Genomic DNA, 23,320 nt, shown 5'->3' with positions numbered 1-23,320 from the left:
GCCTTCGGCTCAGGTCATGATCCCAGGGTCCTGGGATCGAGCCCCACATCGGGCTCTCTGCACAGCGGGGAGCCTGCTTCCTCCTCTCTCTCTGCCTGCCTCTCTGCCTACTTGTGATCTCTGTCTGTCAAATAAATAATAAATAAAATCTTTAAAAAAAAAAATATATATATATATATAAATCTGGCTTGTGACTGTATTCAAAATGCACTGCATGAAGATAAACGAGATAAAATTCTTTTCTTAAGCAGCATATAATTTAAGGGTGTATTATAAGGTGAGGCATTGAAGCTAGGAGTTTTCTGCCTTATAATTTTGTATATGATTGGTCTTGACATTTTATGAAAAAATACATTTCATGCTTATAAACTGGGCCTATGGGGGCTAAGTGAGAATAAAGTCCAGGGCCAAAAGAGCTAATGTTCTATTGCAGAAATATGACACCCATTGAGAAAAACATAGTAGAGCTGGATGAAAGCCCAGTAAAGGACAATCTAACTAATCACCAGGTTGAGAAAGATGCTTGATGAAAAGAAATATTACGATGATAAACCAGTCAAGAAATGAAAATACTGAAGAGGGAAGAGATTGATACGTCTTTTTTTTCCCCTAAAATATTGCAAACATCATAAAGCATTACTTGATCCCAATCCCCAAAAAATTATAAATGGGTTGGCTATCTCCAGGGTCTGATTCACTCTCGAAATTTTTTTTGACCTAATAAAGCCCACATGATATCAGAAGTAACATGATCTTAGGTATTTGTACTTTATGTGCTATGGACACAGGCATGGTTCAAAAGGTTTGCTTATTGCTCTTGCGCAGGAAACATCCCAGCAATGGAGGATCTGCTTTCAGAAGACTCCAATTAAGAAGGCACTTCTCCCCAAAACACTTTAAAGCCAGACAATAAGAAAACCCAGATGTGATGTAGAAGAATGCTTGTTACCCAATGAAATCCCAGCCACAGCGACACTGTCCACATGGAGCACCTTCAGGAAAGGTTCAGACTTGCACAGTTACTCCTAGGGCAGACAAGAAAAGTCTCACAACACAGAGTGGGTTTTGGGAAAATGCATAAGAAATAGCTTTACGGGGCGCCTGGGTGGCTCAGTGGGTTAGAGCCTCTGCCTTCGGCTCAGGTCATGATCCCAGAGTCCTGGGATCAAGCCCCACATCGGGCTCTCTGCTCGGCAGGGAGCCTGCTTCCTCCTCTCTCTGCCTGCTTCTCTGCCTACTTGTGATCTCTGTCTGTCAAATAAATAAATAAAATCTTTAAAAAAAAAAAAAAAAGAAAGAAAGAAAGAAAAAGAAATAGCTTAACTCTGTACCCAGGACTTCGAAGCAAGAAACAGACATGGCAGGACAAAGCAAATGTGGAGTTACAGCAGCAGTTGGCCTGCAGCAGACGAGGTGGCCGGGCCGGCAAGGCCATTCAAACATGACAGATAAAGCACTGTCATCAATTCGAAAGCAAGGAAGGAAAAGACACCTGTATAAAAACAAATCCTCCTTCCTTTATAGTTACTTTTACATGTTCAAAATTGTACAGAGATCTTATCACGAAGAATGGGTTTGGTCATTCTCAACAAATGCTTCTGATGTCTCCATAAAAATCTAACTTAAATATCCCCCTCTGCATGGATCCTAACTGGTTATTAAAATGAAGATTCTGGTGAAGAGTGGCAAGGACTTTTTTTGGTGAGTTTGCTAAATGGGCTATACTTATTTATGCTTCTACAGCTCCTATCGCCTATCATCTTTCCAAGCTCTACAATCTCATGGTGGTTTTGAATCTCTTGTGTACCCAGGCTGTAAGATGTGATTTCTTCCACATGCTCCTTTCTAAGTCAGCATCTAAAGTCCCCATACTGTGCCAGTCGTGTGCTGGAGCTGATTTGTGCTGGCTCATAAAAGCGGGTTATTAAATTTTTAGGAATTTTGTGAGCCAGTTGTTAGACACAGCTGTTATTAAAAATGAATTATATAACCTTACAATTAAATAATTTATATTTAAAACAAAGGTAAGAGACACTAATTATTTAATTACATTTTACTATTTGTTATGCCTTGGAGGCTATTTACATCTGTTCTATATATAGCAGAAGTACCAGCTAATTGTGTGCTCCTGTCAATCTCTTCCAACTGTGCACGCTGCACTCATGTCGGTAGTCTGAAATTGGCCATGGTGGGATATTTACGCCAAGAAAATCAGCAATTTACTACAAATGAGGGCTTGATTGTTTTGTTGATTGTCTAGAATTTTAAAAGTGAAGTATAAATTGTTCACCACACAGATTAAACCTACAAGTATATTGTACCTGTAGCCATTACATTGTAAATAACAAACACAGAACCATTCTTCCATTATTCAAAAACTATTTTCTGATTCAGCAAAGAAGTGACTCATGTCATCTACAAAATAGTGATCCTGGGGCGCCTGGGTGGCTCAGTCATTAAGCATCTACCTTCAGCGCAGGTCATGACCCCAGGGTCCTGAGACTGAGCCCCACATCGGGCTCCCAGCTTGGCAGGAAGCCTGCTTCTTCCTCTCCTGTCCCCCCTTCTTCTGTTCCCTCTCTCGCATTCTGTCAAATAAATAAATAAATAAAATCTTTAAAAAAATAAAAAAAGACTAATCCTGATGCACGACTTGACTGTTTCACCGTTGTCTTTCTGCTTAATGTAAATGCAAATATCAACCAACATTCATGTCAAAACTATATTCATTCATCAAGTGCTACTACAGGTTAGCAACAGAACGGCTCAGCAAAAAAAAAAAAAAAAAAAAAAAAATCAACAAAGTACTTTATGAAAATCAATTGGCTATATGAAGTTTCCAGTAAGGGTTTAGTGTATTTATTATTATTTATAAATCGTGTGGTACACATCATACATAAAAGTTCTATAATTACCTTATGTACAGAACACATACATTTTTTTTCCAGAGAGATAGTTGTTAAACATTTTATAAGCAAACCACCACCTATGCCTCACTCTCATATAGGGAAAGGGGGAACTGGTCCATTTTTCTTTGTTAATTTTGTTCTTACTCTTAGGACAGTTATCTCTTTTTATTGAGAAGTATCCAATTTCAGATCTCTGGCTACTGGCCCTTTGTTGTTTTCTACAATGTCAAAGTAGCTTGGCTTAAGGGCTACTACAAGGAAAAGGCAGTAATTACCTGTTTTCTTTACAATTAAAAGTGGTTTTTAAAGATGAATATAGTTGACCCTTGAAAAACATAGATTTCAACTGTGTGGTCCACTTATACACAGATTTTTTTATAGCACAGTTCTGTAAATATATTTTCTCTTCCTTATGTTTGTTTTCCCTAATAACATTTTTTTTGCCTCGAGCTTACTTTATTATTATTTTTTAAAGATTTTATTTATTTATTTGACAGAAATCACAAGTAGGCAGAGAGGCAGGCACAGAGAGAGGAGGAGGCAGGCTCCCCGCAGAGCAGACAGCCCAATGCGGGGCTCGATCCCAGGACCCTGGGATCAGGGCCTGAGCCGAAGGCAGAGGCTTTAACCCACTCAGCCACCCACGTGACCCTCGAGCTTACTTTATTGTAAGAATACAGTCCGTAACACAAATAACATACAAAAATATGTGGTAAATGACTGTTTATGTTACTGGTACAGTTTCCAGTCAACAGTAGGCTACTACTAATTAAGTTGTGGGGAGGTCAAATGCTATATGCCAATTTTCAACTGGAGGGGTGGGACACCTAATCTTTGCATTTTTCAAGAATCAACTGTATGCATATACCACATTGTTTGTGCTAATAATCAAGCTGGCCCAAAACATACTAGTTGTGCCTTTGAAATTATTTTTATGAGTTTGAAAAAGATTTATGTTTGTGATATTTGAAAGAAAATTACTTTTTTTAAAAAGGAAAACAGTTATGTACCCTGAGAACCACATTTTATTTTATTTATTTTAAGATTTTGTTTATTTATTTGGCAGAGATAACAAGTAGGCAGAGAGGCAGGCAGAGAGAGAAGGGGAAGCAGCCTCCCTGCGGGGCTCAATCCCAGGACCCTGAGATCATGACCTGAGCCAAAGGCAGAGGCTTAACCCACTGAGCCACCTAGGTACCCTGAGAACCACATCTTAAACTCAGATCTGCAATCTACCAACTCTGTTATCCTCTTAGATAACTTCCCTGTACTTCAGTTTCTCCATCTGTGAAATGAACATGATAATGCAATCTAATGAATAGGGTTGTTAGGATAATTAGATTTGTCGTTGTATGTAAAGTATTTAAAACATTGCCTGGCACACAACAGAAGGCTTGCCATTATCATCACCCCCTGCTATTACTACTATAAATGCTGCTGCTGCACAAAGAAGTCAACTTACTGACTTACAGATACTAAAAGCAAACTGTAAAGAGTCCTGACCTCAGATTCATGCAGGTGTAAAAATAGTGACTTATCAAAATCACACAATTTGTAGTATTAGAACCCAAAACAGATGTCCTATCTCTTGATAATCTATTCTCTTGTTAAGCTAAAAGCTTTCTGAGCTTTTCATTTATCTTAACTAGTCAATTTCTAGGAGCTGTGTGATTCTTTTATGGAAAATAAAGCTTTAATCTAAGCGACTAGGATGCTGGGCAGGTACATTGTCTGATATGGTAGCTACTTGCCACCTGTGGCTACTGAGCATTCGATGACTAGGGTGAACTGCAATATGCCATAAGAGTAAAACACACAAAACATTTTGAAAACTTTCCATAAAAATAAAATGTAAAATGCTCTTTAAGAATGTTTATGTTAGTTATAAGTTTAAACTATAATAGTTTGAACACATTGGGTTAAATAGAATATGTTATTAAAATTAATTTCACCTATTTCCTTTTACTTAATGTTGCTTCCAGAAAAGTTAAAATTATATATGTAGCCCACACTTGTGGTCTACATTATATTTATTTTGGACAGTCCTGCTTTATACAAGAGTAATCTCTATGTCCAATTTTGAAAGCTGAAAATATCGTTCTGTTTCATAAATCAAGACGTGTTCTTTGGCTCAAAGGAACGATTATCCACCTAGTCATGCAAGTTAGGACTCTAAGAGGTGTTGATGACTCTTGCCCCTTCCTCTACCCCACACACAAGAGTAAATGAATCATTCTCAAATCTATCTCTCTGTCTCCATCCCTTCTGCCAGTGCAGTCCTCACCATTCCTTATGTGGATATTACAAGTGTCTTCACACCATGCTACTTGGCCACAAGCCTTGGCTCCCAAAAATCCATCTCTAACATCGCTGCCAGAATAACATGTATCTAAACACAAGTCAGATCATGGCACTGTACTGAGAAAGGCCCATCCCTTGATTTCTATTACCAAGTTTACTGGCATGACACATTCCCTTTACCCTATGACTTTGACACTGCTTACTTGTCTAGCTCATCTCAATGCTTTGCACATGCTACCTTTGAAGTGATACAAAGAAATTCTTAAATATGCACAATTCTGTTAATTATTCGGTTGTGGTGGGAGTGTGAAAAGTGGAAAAGAATGGAGAGGAAGACCTGGGCAATGGTATAAAATGATTACTTATTATATTTATAAACTCATTAGTAAATTTTTTGAATGAAATATAAAACACAGATTCAACATCCTACAGGATGTCCTGGCCAATGTGTTAAAAACAAGAGGAAAAAAACCAATCTGTATGGTTTTATCAGACACGTGTTAATATGATTCCTCTGGTTTCCTCAAAATTGTGACCTCCTGAAATAAAATAATATATGAAAAGAGTTTTATGCCTGGGACATGGTGTATATTTAATCCACAATCACTTTCTAACCCTTTACTTGCATCTCGCCTCTACCAATCCTACCCTCATCATCATAAGTCTCTAGGTGGAAGCCCAGGAGATGAAATCCAAACTTTCAAAAATAATGGATGGCTTAAGCAAGAGATCACTGGAAGGCCTTTATCCATGTCACAGACCACTGATTACCAAGGAGCTTAAATATATGTTATTGCATGGAAGAGCCTTATTTGTTGAAAATAAAGAAGAGCACTGGAAGCAGTGTGAGCAATAATTGGAAAAAACAGGAAAATACATTCCATGCAGGCTTCTTTGCTGACAAAGAAACAAAAAGAAAGAAATCATGTGAATAGCCAGGTTATCTCTACTTCAAAAAGCTATGTCATAATATACAGAGATACACTAGAGAATTTCACTTAGTAGTAACATGAAACTTTCATCTTGATGAAAGGTAATTTGCTCCTGGCTAACATTCTCACTAACTACCCTGCTCAGTAACTAACTTCACTCTCCCTTTAAATTCTAAAAATTAAAATGTAATTCTATAATGACTGACTTACACATTTAATTAAGTCAATAATTATGGAAACATCACTGGCACCTTGGTGAAAGTTGCCACTTTCATCATGATAATGCTTAGATTTTTTTTTTCCTTCAGAGATGTATAGTCCATTTTTTTGTTTTTAAGATTATAAGAATTTTTTAACAGTCATCACCTTTGTGACTTAGTAAGATATGTACTCAGACTGATGGATTATTTGGAACACCTAATTAATAATTATTTGCACTGTTACAAAAATGAAGATGCATTTACACACTGAACTTCTCCATTATTTAACAGTTGGCCAAAAACAAACATTCTCATAGGCTTTGCTATTAAGCTGCCTATGTTTGTAGAATCTGCGAGTCTGAGAAATACTTAGAATCCACCTAATCCATCTTCAGACCCAATTTAGGCACCCCGTTCAATTCATCAAGAGGTTTTCCCTTTTGCTCTCAGATCTAATTCATCAGACTTTTATATAATGCTTGAACAACTTTTAAGCTTTCTGTAAGTTTAAGCATCAAAATGATGCCTCTGGTTATTTACTGCACTAAGAAGCTGATTTCCTATGTCAAAATTCCCCACTTTGAGAGAGTTCTGACACAGGGTGGTACCTGCTTATAACTGGATTAAGATTATCCAAACTTTGGGAAGATTTATCTTTCACAGCCCCAACTTGGGCAAAGCAAGATGAGATTGTCATTCTTTTCTGGCTCCCACAACTCATGTTTTTTCAGTATACAAGGTTAAGGGGATTTCAATCTAAATTTTACATTATATTTCTATAAAATTACATAGTAGTAGCAGCCACACTGTAAGTTTTAGCTCTCTGAGGATGCTAACACAAAGACATGATGATGTTGCTGTGACTTTTCCCCCAGACTTTGCTGTGCTTCCAACACTCCCCATCCTCACTTGCCCTCCAATTCCAATCTTTCATTCCAGGGGTGGCAAACCATGCCACATGGGCCAAATCTGGACTGCCACCTGCTTTTGGTAAATAAAATTCTATTAGAATACAGCCATGCTCATTTGTTTACTATGGCAGCTTTCGTGCTACAACAGGAGAACTTAATAACAGTGATAGAGAACATATGGTCTGCAAGCCTAAAATAATTACAATCTGTCCCTTTGGATTAATATTTCCTGACCTCTGATCTAGCAGGATCACTGAGTTCTCTCTTTTATCCCTTCCTCCTATGTGGTAGATGACTAAGTCAAGGGAACTCTTCCACTTTTTCAACAACACAGCAAATACTTTAAAGCCACAAAACACTCTCTGCTAGTAATACTCTCCTTTATCTTCACTTTGTTGAGTTTCAACTCATCCTTTAAAATTCAGCTCTAGTGTCATTTCACTTGGGATTCTTTTCTTGACTATCCCATGAAATAAAACTCTTTTCTATCATTTTATTCTATAAACACTTTTGTCAGAATTTATCTCATTCTCTTTTAAGAAATTTTTTGTGCCCTCAAGTACATCAGTAAGTTCATTTGGAGAGAACTGATTTCTTTACTATACTATCTTACTATACAGACTCATGGTATTCATTTATTCAATTCTCCTTAAGAGCTGTTTTGAGCTATTCTTTTCTAATAATAGACTTTGATGCAGAAACAGTATCGTATACAACACTGCATTTCATTTTCCCCAAATCCCCATCCAATCTATGCTTGTCAAGCCCCAGGTAACCCAAAGCACAGAGCTCAGTTCATAGTGTACAAGGATCAGAGATTAAATGTAAAATATTAAACCACACAAGTACAGTTGACCCTTGAACAACATGGGTTTGAACTGTGTGAGTCCGCTTATACACAGATTTTTTTTCAATAAATATACTACGCTACTGTATATATAAATACTATCTCTTCCTTTTGATTTCCTATATAACATTTTCTTTTCCCTGGCTTATTTCATTTTAAGAATACAGAATACAATCAATGTTACTGGTAAGGATTATAGTCAACAGTAGGCTATCAGTGGTTGAGTTTTTGGGAAGTCAAATATTATTTACAGATTTTCCACTATATGGGGGGGGGGTTGGATGTTACCTCTAACCCCTATCTTATTCAAGGATCAACTATACTTGAAAAAACCATGATGAATTCCTCTATAATTTGACAATGGTAAAAACATGGGCGCCTGGGTGGCTCAGTGGGTTAAGCCGCTGCCTTCGGCTCAGGTCATGATCTCAGGGTCCTGGGATCGAGGCCCGCATCGGGCTCTCTGCTCAGCAGGAGCCTGCTTCCCTCTCTCTCTCTCTCTCTGCCTGCCTCTCCATCTACTTGTGATCTCTCTCTGTCAAATAAATAAATAAAATCTTTAAAAAAAAAAAAAAAAACTTCCCTAACTATAATCAAAATTCAGGAAGAATAAGAGAAAACACTGATAAATTTTATTCCATAAAACCTTTAAAAATTTTTTTTATATATAGGAAAAGCAACATGAGTAAAGTAAAAGGACAAATGACAAACTGAGAAAAGATATTTGCCATTTCTGTCACAGAAAAAGAGATAATGTTCTGAATGTAGTTTTTAAAATAGAGAAGAAATAAGCCAACACTTTATTGAAAAATGAGCTGAAGATATTAACAGAAAATCACAGAACAAAATGCAAATAGTTCTTAATGCCCTAAGAAGATACTCAACCTTACTAATAATAAGAGACATGAAAATTAAACTATAGTCATGTATTTCTCACCTAATAGATTGGCAACAATAAAAACATCTGAAATCTGTTGATGAGACCTTGAGGAAACAGGTATTCATATACCATTGATAGGAATTCAAAATGATACACTAATGGAGGAGAATTTGGCAACTTCTAGCAAAACAACATATGCATTTATCTCCTAACTCTGCAGTTTGACATCTAACAATCTAATCATAGATACACTGGCAAAAGTATGAAAAGATATATGCAGTTGTTCATAGATAACAGATTGGGTGAGAACCACAGAAAACTATGAAGCTTCGAACAGGAAGGAGGAATACCTCTCCACGACTACTATGGAGAGATCCCCATCATATATTGTTTTCAGAAGCAGCAAAGTGCACATGGTGTCTGCTATTTTTCAGAAATAATTGTTTTTCTTAATCCATCTCCCTACCACCTATACACACATACCAACAACAGCATGTAACTTCAGAAGTACCGCTTGATGCCTGGATTTCCTTGGAGTCACAAAAGCCAAAGTGAAAGGTTCTCCCCCACCCTCATTTGTTTTCCTAGTAATACTCCATCTTCTTGGGCAACAAGGGCCTGCAGCACTCTGCCCTTGCCTCACCTGACTTGGGGAATGTAAAAAGCTTTTCAGACCAAATGGGTTTAGTTATTTTCATCATCTCCAATTGACCAGGCCCAAAAACAAGTTGAGTTTTTCATAATAAAGCCCCATATGATAATGCAGTATTTAGTACTCATCCAAAGGAATGTATAGCTGAATTTCCATAAAAAATATTTTCATTGCTAATTATGGGAAGAATTTTACTTAACACTTATTTTACACCTACTATGAGCTAGGCACTATTTTCATTACTTCATAAATATTAACTAATTTAATATTATAAAAACCTATAATGCATTCTCACAGTTTCATTCAAGAAACTGAAGCAGAGAGAGATTAAATTATCTATCCAAAGTCACACAGCTAGTAAGTAAGGGCCAGAGCTGGGATTTAAACCCAGGCTTGGCTATTTACAATACTCTGCCGCCTCTCTATTTAACTCTTCTAGCACTTCAGTTATGCATGCTATAGTTCACAATACAGGCTGCCTTTTTTTCCCCATAGCCAAATGTCATGTTTTAAGCATATAAATCAACCTAAGCATATGGCAGTTTTAAAAATATCTTTGGACATGTTTTTAAAATCCATATAAGACAGTCTTCAGAACAAGGGTCAAAGGGAAGTTAAGAATAATAAGTACATTGAGTTAAATACACAATTCTTTCCAATGCTTCACAGATGGCTCCCTAACTGTTCATTTACTTAAAAAAAAAAAAAAAAAAAAACAGAGGGGGACAAATTTTCTGGATCCCTTACAAATATAGGCAAAAACTCATTAGCTTAAAAAATGTTGCAGGTTTATCGGCTTATTTCTTTCACTATGATGAGCATGTGTACCATTTTATTTGCCAAAAGCTCACCTCTTCTCAATAGAGCACACAAGCTGGCTCCTGGGAGACTGAAGAGTGCCTCTCAAAGACAGAATTTGGGGAGTACTTGGTGGAAACATAAGCCCATTCCCAATACATGCCCATATGGAACAATGTAAAAGGCAGTGAATAATCCACAGCAGAAATTTTGTAAAATGTAAGATGACTGTAATCTATGTGTTTGAAGACAGATTACGTTACAGACAGTTACACTATTATATAATTCATGGTTATGGTAGTTTATTTTACAGTTAACTTTGAAAGAAAAAAAATGGCCCAATTACAAAGACAGTATCTCACACTTCTTTGTCACTGACCACATGCCTCCTATCACCTGCATTCTCTAGCCCTGAAAACTAGCATAGCCTATAAATAACACTATATTGAAATTCCCTTAAACTCGAGGGATTAGTGATACAGGTATTCTCATGCTAGAAGGCAGTGTACAATGAGAAAATGTGGGAACAATGGAAGAGGGAGGCAAAACTCCTTAAGCCATTAAGACAGATATAGGATATCCCCAAGCGAAGTAGAAATTCTCTTGATCTTGGGAAATAAGAAAAAGGAATTTAAATTGTCTTACGATATCCTAGAACAAAGGGGCGGAATTTAAAATAGTGGGGAAAAAATCCAGTAAGGACTATAGAGAACCAATAATTTAATCACTTCACTGCTCTTCATACAAAAACATAATGAAAATGTATGTCAGTTCAATACTCAAGATAGGCCAGGGGGAAAAAACAACAGAAACTAGAAAAAGGGAAGACCCTCACCTTCAGGCATACTGCCATTATCATTTCTGTAACAATAGCAACCATGCACGACACATTTTCCTGAATCACTCAAGTTTCAAATATTCTGTATTATTGTTCAGATACATTCATCTGTATTTATCACATGTTGTGATTTTTGCGTAGTCCAGACCCTCCTTCCTCACTAGTAGCTAGACAAAAAGTGACCCCTGCCATTTCCCTCTTCTCCTCCCCTACACCCAAACAACCCCAGCCCTAATGTGTTTTGGTACTTTAACCATACCTTCCTTCTTACAGTGACAGCCAGGTTTCCCAACCTGACCAGTCTCAGACTTCCAGCCCTGAACCGTTCTCAAGGCCGTCAATCCAACCCCATCCTTCACCTCAACTGAGAAAACTTAGTTTGCTTGGCTCTGCGCCCAAAACTTCCTGATATCCCCCAGGTGCTTTTTGGCCACAAGTTCCCTTTCCATAAACCACAGCAACAAAAAAGCATATTTTAGGTACTTACCTACCCAGCTAACTTTAGTTCCTCCCTCTGTGAAAGGTTCTCTGACAGCGCAGTGAAGAGGAGGAAACAGTGAAGAGAAAATCAGTTCAGTTCCTGAAACATTTATTGAGCATCCGCTATCCATTCCATGTAAGCACTCTCCTCCAGGCTAGCTGAGAAGAGATGGCACGGACCCACCCCAAAGCAATGATATACATCTCTTGCTCTCAAAACTCTTAGAGTTGAATGGGTTGGGACAGGGGTGAAAAATCAACTATGATATACGGGTAATTCTTTTTTTTTTTTTTTTAAGATTTTATTTATTTGACAGAGACAGACACAGCAAGAAAGGAAACACAAGCAGGAAGAGTAGGAGACAGAGAAGCAGGCTTCCTGCTGAGCAGGGAGCCCGATGAGGGGCTCCATCCCAGGACCCTGGAATCAGGACCCCAGCTGAATGCAGACGCTTGAGGCCTGAGCCACCCAGGTGCCCCATATAGGGGTAATTCTTACGTGACATGATCTAGATTCACTTGAGGAATGAATTACAGAGAGGATGAGCTAGGGAAATAATGCTTGTCTTTCTGTTAGGAGCACCAAAGTAGAAGCAATTGCTCTGACAGGAAGACTAAGAAAGTCTCTATGGAAGAAGTGGTTCTGGGATTAGACCTGGAATGATAAGTAGGATTTCAATAGTGGACAATGAGAGAAAGTACAGGGGAAATGCTCTTGGTGGCCCTGCCTATGTTGTAGCCTCCTAAAATCTGACTACCCTCACTCACTTTCCAGTGGACAAGTGTATTAGTCTGCTAGGTCTGCTATAGCAGTACCCACAAACTGGCTTAAACAACAGAAATCTATTTTTGCTTGGTTCTTGAGCCCAGAAGTCCTAGATTAAGGTTCCTGGAAGGGCTAGTTCCTTCTGAGGGCTGTCAGGGAGCATCTGTTCTTACCTCATGCCTAGCTTCTGGCGGTTTGCTAGCAATCTTGTCATTCCTTGGCTTGTAGAATCATTACCCTGCTCTCTGCCTTCATCTTCACATGGTTTGTTCCCTGTGTGCATATCATTTTTCAAATTTCCCCTTTTTATAAAGACACCAGTCATACTGGATAGGGCCCACCCTAATGACCTCATTTTAACTTGATTATCTCTGTGAAGACCTTATCTCCAAATAAGGTCACATTCTGAGGCACTGAGTTAAGGAGTTTAACATATGAATTGGGGAGGAGGGATACAACTCAATCTTTAATAGGAAGATACTAAAAATATATACCAATATGTGAATATTATATTAATTATATTATTAACACTAAAATATAATACATGTATATTAATCAATACAGTATGAGTAATATAATTATATTAATACATTATAAATGTTATGATATATAATATTTATAATGATAACATAGATCTTTACTGAGCACTTACTATGAGCTAAATTATTTTCTCAATATTATTTCATTATCATAACATTCTATGAAAAACTTCCTACTTAAAGATGAAGAAAAAAAATAAAGATATTCAAAGGGGTTAATAAATTGCACACAACCACATGCTTACAAGCACCGAAGCTGAAACTTACACCAAGGTCTATGTATTTTTATCCTTGGAACCCTAATCAACTGCACTAAATATGGTATTAATAAACACACACATTTAGAAACGGACAGCTGTAAAGTAATAAAATGGATTCTTCTGTATGGTTTGTGAAAATTATTCTATATTTACATATTATGTAGACAAATTAGAAAAATTGCTTGTAGCACAAAAGCATTTTCATATTTCCAGACTTTTGTTAGGTGAAATACTGGTCTTTTTCAAATTCTTCACATCAAATCCAACAGCACCTTGAAGCACCTCAAGTTTCATGTTTTTAGAGTCTCTATTTCTGAATAGCAAGAAGGGCACATTTTATGCCTACAGATTCCAAGTCCAAAAATGACTTGTTTTCTTCCCATGAGAAGTAAATGAGTAAAGGGAACAGATAATGCATTACGGTACAAACAGGATCCCAATAAAAATACTAAAGAACCTGGCTCCTGAATAGGTAATAAAAGGTTTAATGCCATCTACTCTGACTCTAAGTCCCTTTCAGAGGATACCAAGTTTAAAAGGGAGGAAAGCAAGTGAGGGTATTTTCATCTTTCCATTTCGGTAACAGGAGTTGTACTAAAAAGGAATCATAAGGGTAATGATACTTTAGATTTTCACAGTGCTTTAGAATTTTCAGTGTTCTCACATATTTTATTTGGTGGGCAAAATAAGGACAATGACCTCTAATTTACAGATAAAAACATTAAACCAGAGGGTTTAAGTGGTCTTCCAATGTGACCTAGCTAATAAATAATAAGAAACACACACAAAAATTTCCATACCTTCAGAACAGTTTTTTGTTAGCCCCTGGGAATGCTAGCCTTTGGGAATACATGTAGCTCTTAACATCAAAGCTAAAATGATTTATGAAGCTCTTCATCAAGAATCTGTTGCAAAAGATGCTGAATTATTTTTCAGGTCAAAATGTTCATTAACTCTTAATCAAAGTGCTCCTGATAGGTCTTTATATGATTTCATGAGTGGCTACCAAGTATCTATCACATGTAAACAATGAACTGCAGAAAAATAAAACACAAGACCGTATCATTCATCCAAGGTTTAAAATATAACATTAATTTATTCACTGACTCAATGAATGAGTTGAATAAATGAGCTGAATATTGACAAACTACAATGTGCTAGACATTGCGCTACATACTAGGAATACAATAATGAGCAAAAATGAAATCGTCCCATCTTTAGGAATTTACCTGGCTGACATGTGTACAATGTGTGTGTGTGTGCATGTGTGTATGGGGAGGTGGGCCCATAACTATAAAATTTTAAGATGTGAGGTGTACTATGAAAGAAGATTGTCTTCCAAGCAGACAGACTGGGATCATCAGGAAAGCCCTCTTTGAAGAAGGGATATGAGTGGTGAGGTTCGAGTATGTGGATGAACTTAACAAGGAGCAGTGGTGTGGTAAAGAGGAAAGAGATAACCACGCAGAGGAAAGAACGTGTACAAAGGCTTCAAACTGGGATGGCACATACCACATTTTAGAATACAGATGAACTGTCAACAACAGCCACCTCTACTTTCTCACCTCTGTTTCTCTCTTTAACACTCTTCATTCAGGTTTCCATCTCTACCACTCCACTCAAACTGTTCTTAAGGTCAGCAATAACCACCATATTGTAAATCCAACAGGCACTTCTCTTTCACCTCATTCATCTCTCACTGGTATTCAAACTGTTAATCATCCCCTTGCCTCATGAAAAAACTGAAAACAATCTCTTGGCTGGCCTTCTCAGTTTTCTTTGCTGGCTCTTCTTTTGTTTGACCCTTATTATTGGAGCCCTAGGGTCTGATCCTAGACCCTTTACTTTACTGTATTTGTATCTTTAAAAGATATCACCCAGTCACATGGCCTTAATCCCACTTAGGTGTTAACTCTCAAATACGTACTTCTAGACCTGATTTTCCACTGAGATTCAGACTCTTACATATAATTGCCTTCTTGACATCTCCACTTGAATACCAAATGTAGCTCTCTCAGTTAACATGGAAAAAAACCTGATCTCCATCTCCTCAAATCTGATCTTCTAGCCTTCCCCATCTTAGTGGGAGCCTCATCCCTCATTCTTCTCTTTCCTTTACCTCCATATAAATATATTTGCAAGTTTTATCTCCAAAATATACCCTATAATGATTCGATTCTCTCCACATTTATTACTATCACCTTAATCCAATTAACCAAGCACAGACAAGTTTATATATTCCTTAGCTAGTCTCCCTACTGACATTCTTTCTCTCTTTAAATCCAATTCCACATGACAAACAGTTGTTCCTTTTAAAATGCAATTTGGGTCACTCCACTGTTCTGCTTGAAACTTCCAAGGGGTTTTTCTTTCTTGGAATAAAATCTAAACTCCTTAACCTAGCCTACAGGTCTTTCATAATCTGGTCCAAGCTCACCTTTTGTCCTCATCTTCTACACTCTTCTTCCTGTCGTAGGTGGAATGTCTCCCTCCCCAAGACACCCACACCCAATCCCTGGGACTTGCGAATACATTACTTTATACAACTAAGGGGGATTGAGGTTGCAGATGAAATTAAGGCTGCTCATCAACTGACCTTAAAATGGAAAGTTATCCTGGATTCTCTAGGTGATCCAATGTAATCAGAAGCGTTCTTAAAAGAAGAACAGGGAGGCAGAAGAGTCAAGAGAATGAGATGTGATGACAGAAACAAGATCATCAACATGACATAATGTAAGACTCAACCCACATTGTTTTGAGGGTAGAGAGAAAGGGCCATGAGCCAAGCAGTGTCAGCAACCTCTAGAAGCTGGAAAAGGCAAGGAAATATATACTCCCTTAGAACTTCCAGAAAGGAATGTAGTCCTGTGGACACCTTGATTTTAGCCCAGTGAGACTCATTCAGACTTCTGACTTCCAGAACTGTAAACTGGTAAATTTGTATTTTTTAAGCCACTATGATAATTTGTTGCAGTAGTAATAGAAAACTAATATGCTAGCTCACCATGAACCAGCCACACAGGTCTATTTCATAAACAAACTTGTTTCTCCCTCAGAGCTTTTATCTTTGTTGTCATCACCACTTGGAATGTCCTGTCCCATATATTCACATGGCTGACCTGGCTTCTTCTTGTCATTATGAGCTCAGCTTCACAGAGACGTCCTCTCTGACCACTCAGTTCAAGGTAGCTTGTCATCACTTTCTTTCTATCACATTGTTTTGTTTCGTTGTAGAACTTTTATCCTCTGAAATTATCTTTGTTATTTATTGGTATGGTGGCTTGTAGCCTAATTTCTTACTCTAGAATATAATTTCCATGAGAATAGGATCCCTGACCTTGTTCACCATTGTATCCTCAGTGCCTAAACAGTATCTGGCACAAATTATATGCTCAGTGATAAATGTTAGCCACTGAATGAATGCTGGAGAGGTAGTCATGGCAGATCACATGGTATCTTAGACACCTTGTTAAGAACTTTGATCTTTATCCTAAAAACACTAAGAAGCCACATAAAAACTGTTGACAGGGAACCAATGTACTCACACTTCTGATTTTGTAAGGTTTGGAGACAGAGTGAAGAAGGGGCAATGGTATACGTGATATAAGGAGAATAAGTAAGAAGGATGCTATTGGGCAGTGCAGGCAAAAAATGATGGTAAACTTGGACCAGGGTAGCAGCAGTAAAAAAGCTAATGTATTAGAGATACAAATTAGAATTAAAATGAATAAGACTAGATGATAGATTGAAATATAAGAAGTTCAAATGAGAGGCGCCTGGGTGGCTCAGTTGGTTGGTTAAGTGTCTGCCTTCAGCTCAGGTCATCATCTCAGGGTCCTGGGATCTAGCTCCATGTTGGGTTCCCTGCTCAGTGTGTGGAGGGAGGGGGTCGTCTGTTTCTCCCTCTCACTCTGCCCCCCCCTACTCATGTTGCTCTCTCTCAAATAAATGGATAAAATCTTAAAAAAAAAAAAAAGCCCAAATGAGCAAATCTCAAGAATGACTTTCAGATTGATATTTTTAGTAAATTAGAAGAATATGATGTCAATTTCTAAGGAGGGGGGGACTGAAGAATGAGCAAGCTGAGTGCACGCATCAAGGGGAAAAATTGGAAGAACAGTTTCACTTTGTTAAGTGTGAGTTGTCCTCAAGACATAAAAGTGGAGGGGTGCCTGGATGGCTCTGTCGGTTAAGGTCATGGTCCCAGGGTCCTGGGATCAAGCCCCATATCAGGCTCCCTGCTTGGTGGGGAGTCTATTTCTCCTTCTGCCCGCCCTCCACTCATGCTCTTTCTCTCAAATAAATAAAATCTTTTTTTTTTTAATTTTTTAAAAATTTATTTATTTGAGAGAGAGAGAGAGATCATAAGTAGGCAGGGAGGCAGGCAGAGAGAGAGGGGGAAGCAGGCTCCCTGCTGAGCAGAGAGCCCGATGTGGGACTCGATCCCAGGACCCTGAGACCATGACCTGGGCCGAAGGCAGAGGCTTAAGCCACTGAGCCACCCAGGCGCCCATCAAATAAATAAAATCTTAAAAAAAAAAAAAAAAAGACATAAAAGTAAAGATATCATACAGACAACTAAATTTTGAGCCAGGAACTCAAATTAGAAGCAGTGGCAGATAATGTGCTCTGACAATAAAAACACAGAAAGCCATGAAATTAGATGAAATCACCTAGGGAAACAGCATAAAGAGATAGGGCTCAGGACACTGCAAGTTCTCCTGTACTGAGAAGACTTACCAATGCTCCTCATTGCACCAGAAAGCTGTCCATCATGCACCAGGAAAGATGCCTGTTTGTACTTTGAGAATGTGCTCAGCCCATTTATATAATTATGGACAGAATTCCCTATTTTCCACTCCCTTCTGCACATTTAGGCAGAGGAGGGACCCACAAAAGAAATGCTGAAAAAGAGCAGTTAAAGAGACTGAGGGAAACCAGAATTTCACTTCATAGAATCTCTAATAATGCCCCAAATAAAAAGAAAAGATAAGAAAATAGGAATTTGTGTAGAATAAATGACTCCTCCCTCATCAGAGCATTATGATACCAAAGCTTCTCATCCCATGCTAAATGCTTGCACTGGATAAAAATTTAGGGACATGCCTCTCAAAGAAAACACAATTTTAATGCAATTAGTTTTCCTATAACAATATCATCAAAAAGATAATTTGCCAGCTCACAGCAGCCAAATTCAAGTACCTTCAGCTCAGGTCATCATTTCAGTACCGGGATCTGTTTCACTGTGGTCACATGGCACTTCCCAATTTCCTAATCCAGAGGTTCTCAAAGTGGGAACCCTAGAGTTTCCAAGACCATTTTAGGCAGGTTGCAAAATCAATACCAGTATGATATTCATAACACCAAGGCGTAATTTATCTTTTTCAGTCCATTCTCTCTGGAGTGTATAGTGAAGTTTTCCAGAGACTACATGACGTGGATATCATAACAGACTGAATGTTGAAGGAGATGGAATATATTAAAGAGATGAGCAAAAATGTAAAATAGTGCCATTCTTTGTTGTGTAACGTTATTTTTCATAAACATTTTAACATGTAAGGGGTTCATTACTGAGTCTTAAATAAACTGAAATTTAAATTTAAATTTAAAATTTCCCAGTTTTAATTTCTGACAATAAATACTAACAGACAAAACCCATAGGAACAGAAGCTCTTTGCTCCTCAGTAATGTTAACTGTGTGAAGAAATCTTGGGACCAAAATCTGAGAAGCACCGTCCTAAAAGGTAAGAGAAAGGGTTCTGACACCTGGGATAAAGGACAGCAGGCTCCCCATTCCCTTCCTCTGGCCAGCAAAGTCTCACTTGCACTGGAACTTTAGGATGCTGTCCCCAGACACCCCAGCCTCTGCCCTGGTTTCAGTCCCGGAGTCCCAGCCTTCCCCGAAGTCCCCGCTCCCTGGGGCCTGGCCTGGCCCTCACACCTCCAGCCGCCTCCCAACCGGGATCTCCGCACGAGGCCCGGGCCTTGGGAGGCCCTCAATGGTATTTGGCCGGAACGGTACGCACGGGCGGGAAACACCGCGGGCATCTCACCAGGCCTGCGGAGAGGGGAACTCCCCCACCCCGGACTGGGCCTCCTACTCACCGGGGTCCCAAGTCTCAGGAATCACACGAACCGCTGGGGTGCGCGACAGCAGGGACCACGCCACAGCCAGCCCTTCGCCCGTCCCCAGGGACAGCTTCCTTGGACCCTTGAAGGAATATTCAGCCCCGCAGGGTTGGGCAGTTTTGCGTTCTCTTGGCCTGTTCCTTCTCCTCAAGCACACGGAGAGGAGAAACTTGGGGCAGACGTCTTCAAACCCCTGTCGCGAGTGAACATACTGAGGCGTGGAGGAGGACAAAGAAACAGACGCCTCAGGGGCAGGACCGGCCAAGCGTCAGCCACCTCTGAGTCTGCGCAGTAGAGATGGCGTAAGATCTCCCACAATGCCTGCGCCCCATGTGGCTACAGGGCGGGGTGGCGCATCTGGGGGGCGGGGTGGCCTTGAAAGGGGGCGGGGTTAGCAAACTGGGTTCTAACCCTGATAAGCTTTGGTACGTAAAACCAAAAGAATACCTCTGTTTCTGTGTTTACAGGGTGGGAATACATTTTTTTTTATTTTTTTAATTTTTTTATTTTTTCAGCATAACAATATTCATTATTTTTGCACCACACCCAGTGCTCCATGCAATCCGTGCCCTCTACAATACCCACCACCTGGTGCCCCCAACCTCCCACCCCCCACCCCTTCAAAATTCTCAGATCGTTTTTCAGAGTCCATAGTCTCTCATGGTTCACCTCCCCTTCCAATTTCCCTCAACTCCCTTCTCCTCTCCATCTCCCCTTGTCCTCCATGCTATTTGTTATGCAACACAAATAAGTGAAACATATAATTGACTCTCTCTGCTTGACTTATTTCACTCAGCATAATCTCTTCCAGTCCCGTCCATGTTGCTACAAAACTTGGGTATTCATCCTTTCTTTTTTCTTTTTTCTTCTTTTTTTTTTTTTTTTTTTTTACAGCTTTATAAACATATATTTTTATCCCCAGGGGTACAGGTCTGCGAATCGCCAGGTTTACACACTTCACAACACTCACCATAGCACATACCCTCCCCGATATCCATAACCCCACCCCCTCTCCCAACCCCTTCCCCCCATCAACCCTCAGTTTGTTTTGTGAGATTAAGAGTCACTTATGGTTTGTCTCCCTCCCAATCCCATCTTGTTTCATTTACTCTTCTCCTACCCCCTCAACCCCCCATGTTGCATCTCCTCTCCCTCATATCAGGGAGATCATATGAGAGTTGTCTTTCTCCGATTGACTTATTTCGCTAAGCATGATACCCTCTAGTTCCATCCACGTCGTCGCAAATGGCAAGATTTCATTTCTTTTGATGGCTGCATAGTATTCCATTGTGTATATATACCACTTCTTCTTTACCCATTCGTCTGTAGATGGACATCTAGGTTCTTTCCATAGTTTGGCTATTGTAGACATTGCTGCTATAAACATTCGGGTGCACGTGCCCCTTCGGATCACTACGTTTGTATCTTTAGGGTAAATACCCAGCAGTGCAATTGCTGGGTCATAGGGTAGTTCTATTTTCAACATTTTGAGGAACCTCCATGCTGTTTTCCAGAGTGGTTGCACCAGCTTGCATTCCCACCAACAGTGTAGGAGGGTTCCCCTTTCTCCGCATCCTCGCCAGCATCTGTCATTTCCTGACTTGTTAATTTTAGCCATTCTGACTGGTGTGAGGTGATATCTCATGGTGGTTTTGATTTGTATTTCCCTGATGCCGAGTGATATGGAGCACTTTTTCATGTGTCTGTTGGCCATCTGGATGTCTTCTTTGCAGAAATGTCTGTTCATGTCCTCTGCCCATTTCTTGATTGGATTATTTGTTCTTTGGGTGTTGAGTTTGCTAAGTTCTTTATAGATTTTGGACACTAGCCCTTTATCTGATATGTCATTTGCAAATATCTTCTCCCATTCTGTCAGTTGTCTTTTGGTTTTGTTCACTGTTTCCTTTGCTGTGCAAAAGCTTTTGATCTTGATAAAATCCCACAAGTTCATTTTTGCCCTTGCTTCCCTTGCCTTTGGTGATGTTCCTAGGAAGATGTTGCTGCGGCTGACGTCGAAGAGGTTGCTGCCTGTGTTCTCCTCGAGGATTTTGATGGATTCCTTTCTCACATTGAGATCCTTCATCCATTTTGAGTCTATTTTCGTGTGTGGTGTAAGGAAATGATCCAATTTCATTTTTCTGCATGTGGCTGTCCAATTTTCCCAACACCATTTATTGAAGAGGCTGTCTTTGTTCCATTGGACATTCTTTCCTGCTTTGTCGAAGATGAGTTGACCATAGAGTTGAGGGTCCATTTCTGGGCTCTCTATTCTGTTCCATTGATCTATGTGTCTGTTTTTGTGCCAGTACCATGCTGTCTTGATGATGACAGCTTTGTAATAGAGCTTGAAGTCCGGAATTGTGATGCCACCAACTTTGGCTTTCTTTTTCAATATTCCTTTGGCTATTCGAGGTCTTTTCTGGTTCCATATGAATTTTAGGATTATTTGTTCCATTTCTTTGAAAAAAATGGATGGTACTTTGATAGGAATTGCATTAAATGTGTAGATTGCTTTAGGTAGCATAGACATTTTCACAATATTTATTCTTCCAATCCAGGAGCATGGAACATTTTTCCATTTCTTTGTGTCTTCCTCAATTTCTTTCATGAGTACTTTATAGTTTTCTGAGTATAGATTCTTAGTCTCTTTGGTTAGGTTTATTCCTAGGTATCTTATAGTTTTGGGTGTGGGTGGGAATACATTTTAAGAATTAAGAACAAATACTCTAAGGAGCAGAGCATGGCATGTATAAATATAAACAATAGTTTGAAAGAGGATAGAGCCAGACTACCCAGCCTAAAGAGGATTGTATACAGGGATAACTGGTTGCAGAAGAGCAGACTCAAGGTCAATACGTAGTTCAGCTTCTCTTTTTTTTTTTTTTTTTAAGATTTTATTTATTTATTTGACAGAGAGATCACAAGTAGATGGAGAGGCAGGCAGAGAGAGAAAGAGACAGAGAGAGGGAAGCAGGCTCCCTGCTGAGCAGAGAGCCCGATGCGGGACTCGATCCCAGGACCCTGAGATCATGACCAGAGCCGAAGGCAGCGGCTTAACCCACTGAGCCACCCAGGCGCCCCTAGTTCAGCTTCTCTTAAGCAAGCCCTGGGAAATGCTTGGGCCACCCGGAGCCCACTGTCTGTCAGCATCTGAGTGAACACCCACTCCTCCTGTCCTGAGAAGGCACCAAGCAAGATGTGATCCAACAAGAGAGATTCCTGTCTGCACTTACAGACTTCCCGCAGCCCCTGGATCACGAAGAGTGGAACAGTGGATTTGCCAGCGGCCCTGATGGTGTGAAACGGAAAGTTGCTATAGCGTCGACATAGTTGGGACTTAAAAGACCCAGCTCAAGATTTATATCCCTCTCATTCCCAAACCCAAGCTGGAAAAGGGATGAAACCCCCTCCTTCTTAGAGAAAGGGACTTGAATCCAGAAGATCTTGTCTGCGAGGACTTGATAGCAGGCCAAGAAAAGAAACTTAAGTTCAAAGAAGCTAGTCAGAGCAGGGCTGAGCAGAAGGCTCTGTGAATTTGAATTTCAAAGGCAGTAAAAAACGTCAATAAATCTCAGAGCAAAAGGGGCTGTGTCTCACAAACTAAACAACTTTGCTGTATCAGCGTCTGTCTCCACTCTTGACACTCACTAATAGATATTTTTCTCTATATATCTGGACCTCCCATTAGAAAAGAAGTATTTCGTCTTCCAACTTGGCTTTCCAATGTCCAGTCTACATTATATAACCATTATCTTTTTTTACATAACTTTTGATGACAAAGTAGAGTAGCCTCAGCAAACCACACAAACTAAAATCGGTAGAACTACTAACAAATCAACAAGTTACAGTTCTGATCATCCTATTAAGTCTAATGATTT

The 23,320-nt window shown here is 39.3% G+C and overlaps 1 protein-coding gene across 2 annotated transcripts in view; it reads right to left on the bottom strand.

The window, feature by feature from the left end:
• ARHGAP28 (Rho GTPase activating protein 28) overlaps positions 1-19,707 on the bottom strand; it is a 249,382-nt gene extending 229,675 nt beyond the window's left edge. For both annotated transcript variants that reach the window (XM_047697642.1, XM_047697643.1), the window contains exon 1: positions 19,419-19,707. The gene's annotated coding sequence lies outside the window, so the exon portion shown is untranslated. The remainder of the gene's footprint in view (positions 1-19,418) is intronic.
• Between the last annotated feature and the right edge of the window lie 3,613 nt (positions 19,708-23,320).

The sequence above is a fragment of the Lutra lutra genome, chromosome 12 (assembly GCF_902655055.1).
Source record: "Lutra lutra chromosome 12, mLutLut1.2, whole genome shotgun sequence".
Lineage (NCBI taxonomy): Eukaryota > Metazoa > Chordata > Mammalia > Carnivora > Mustelidae > Lutra > Lutra lutra.
The sequence above is the reverse complement of the archived record's forward strand: the minus strand, read 5'-3'. Positions and strand labels throughout refer to the sequence as shown.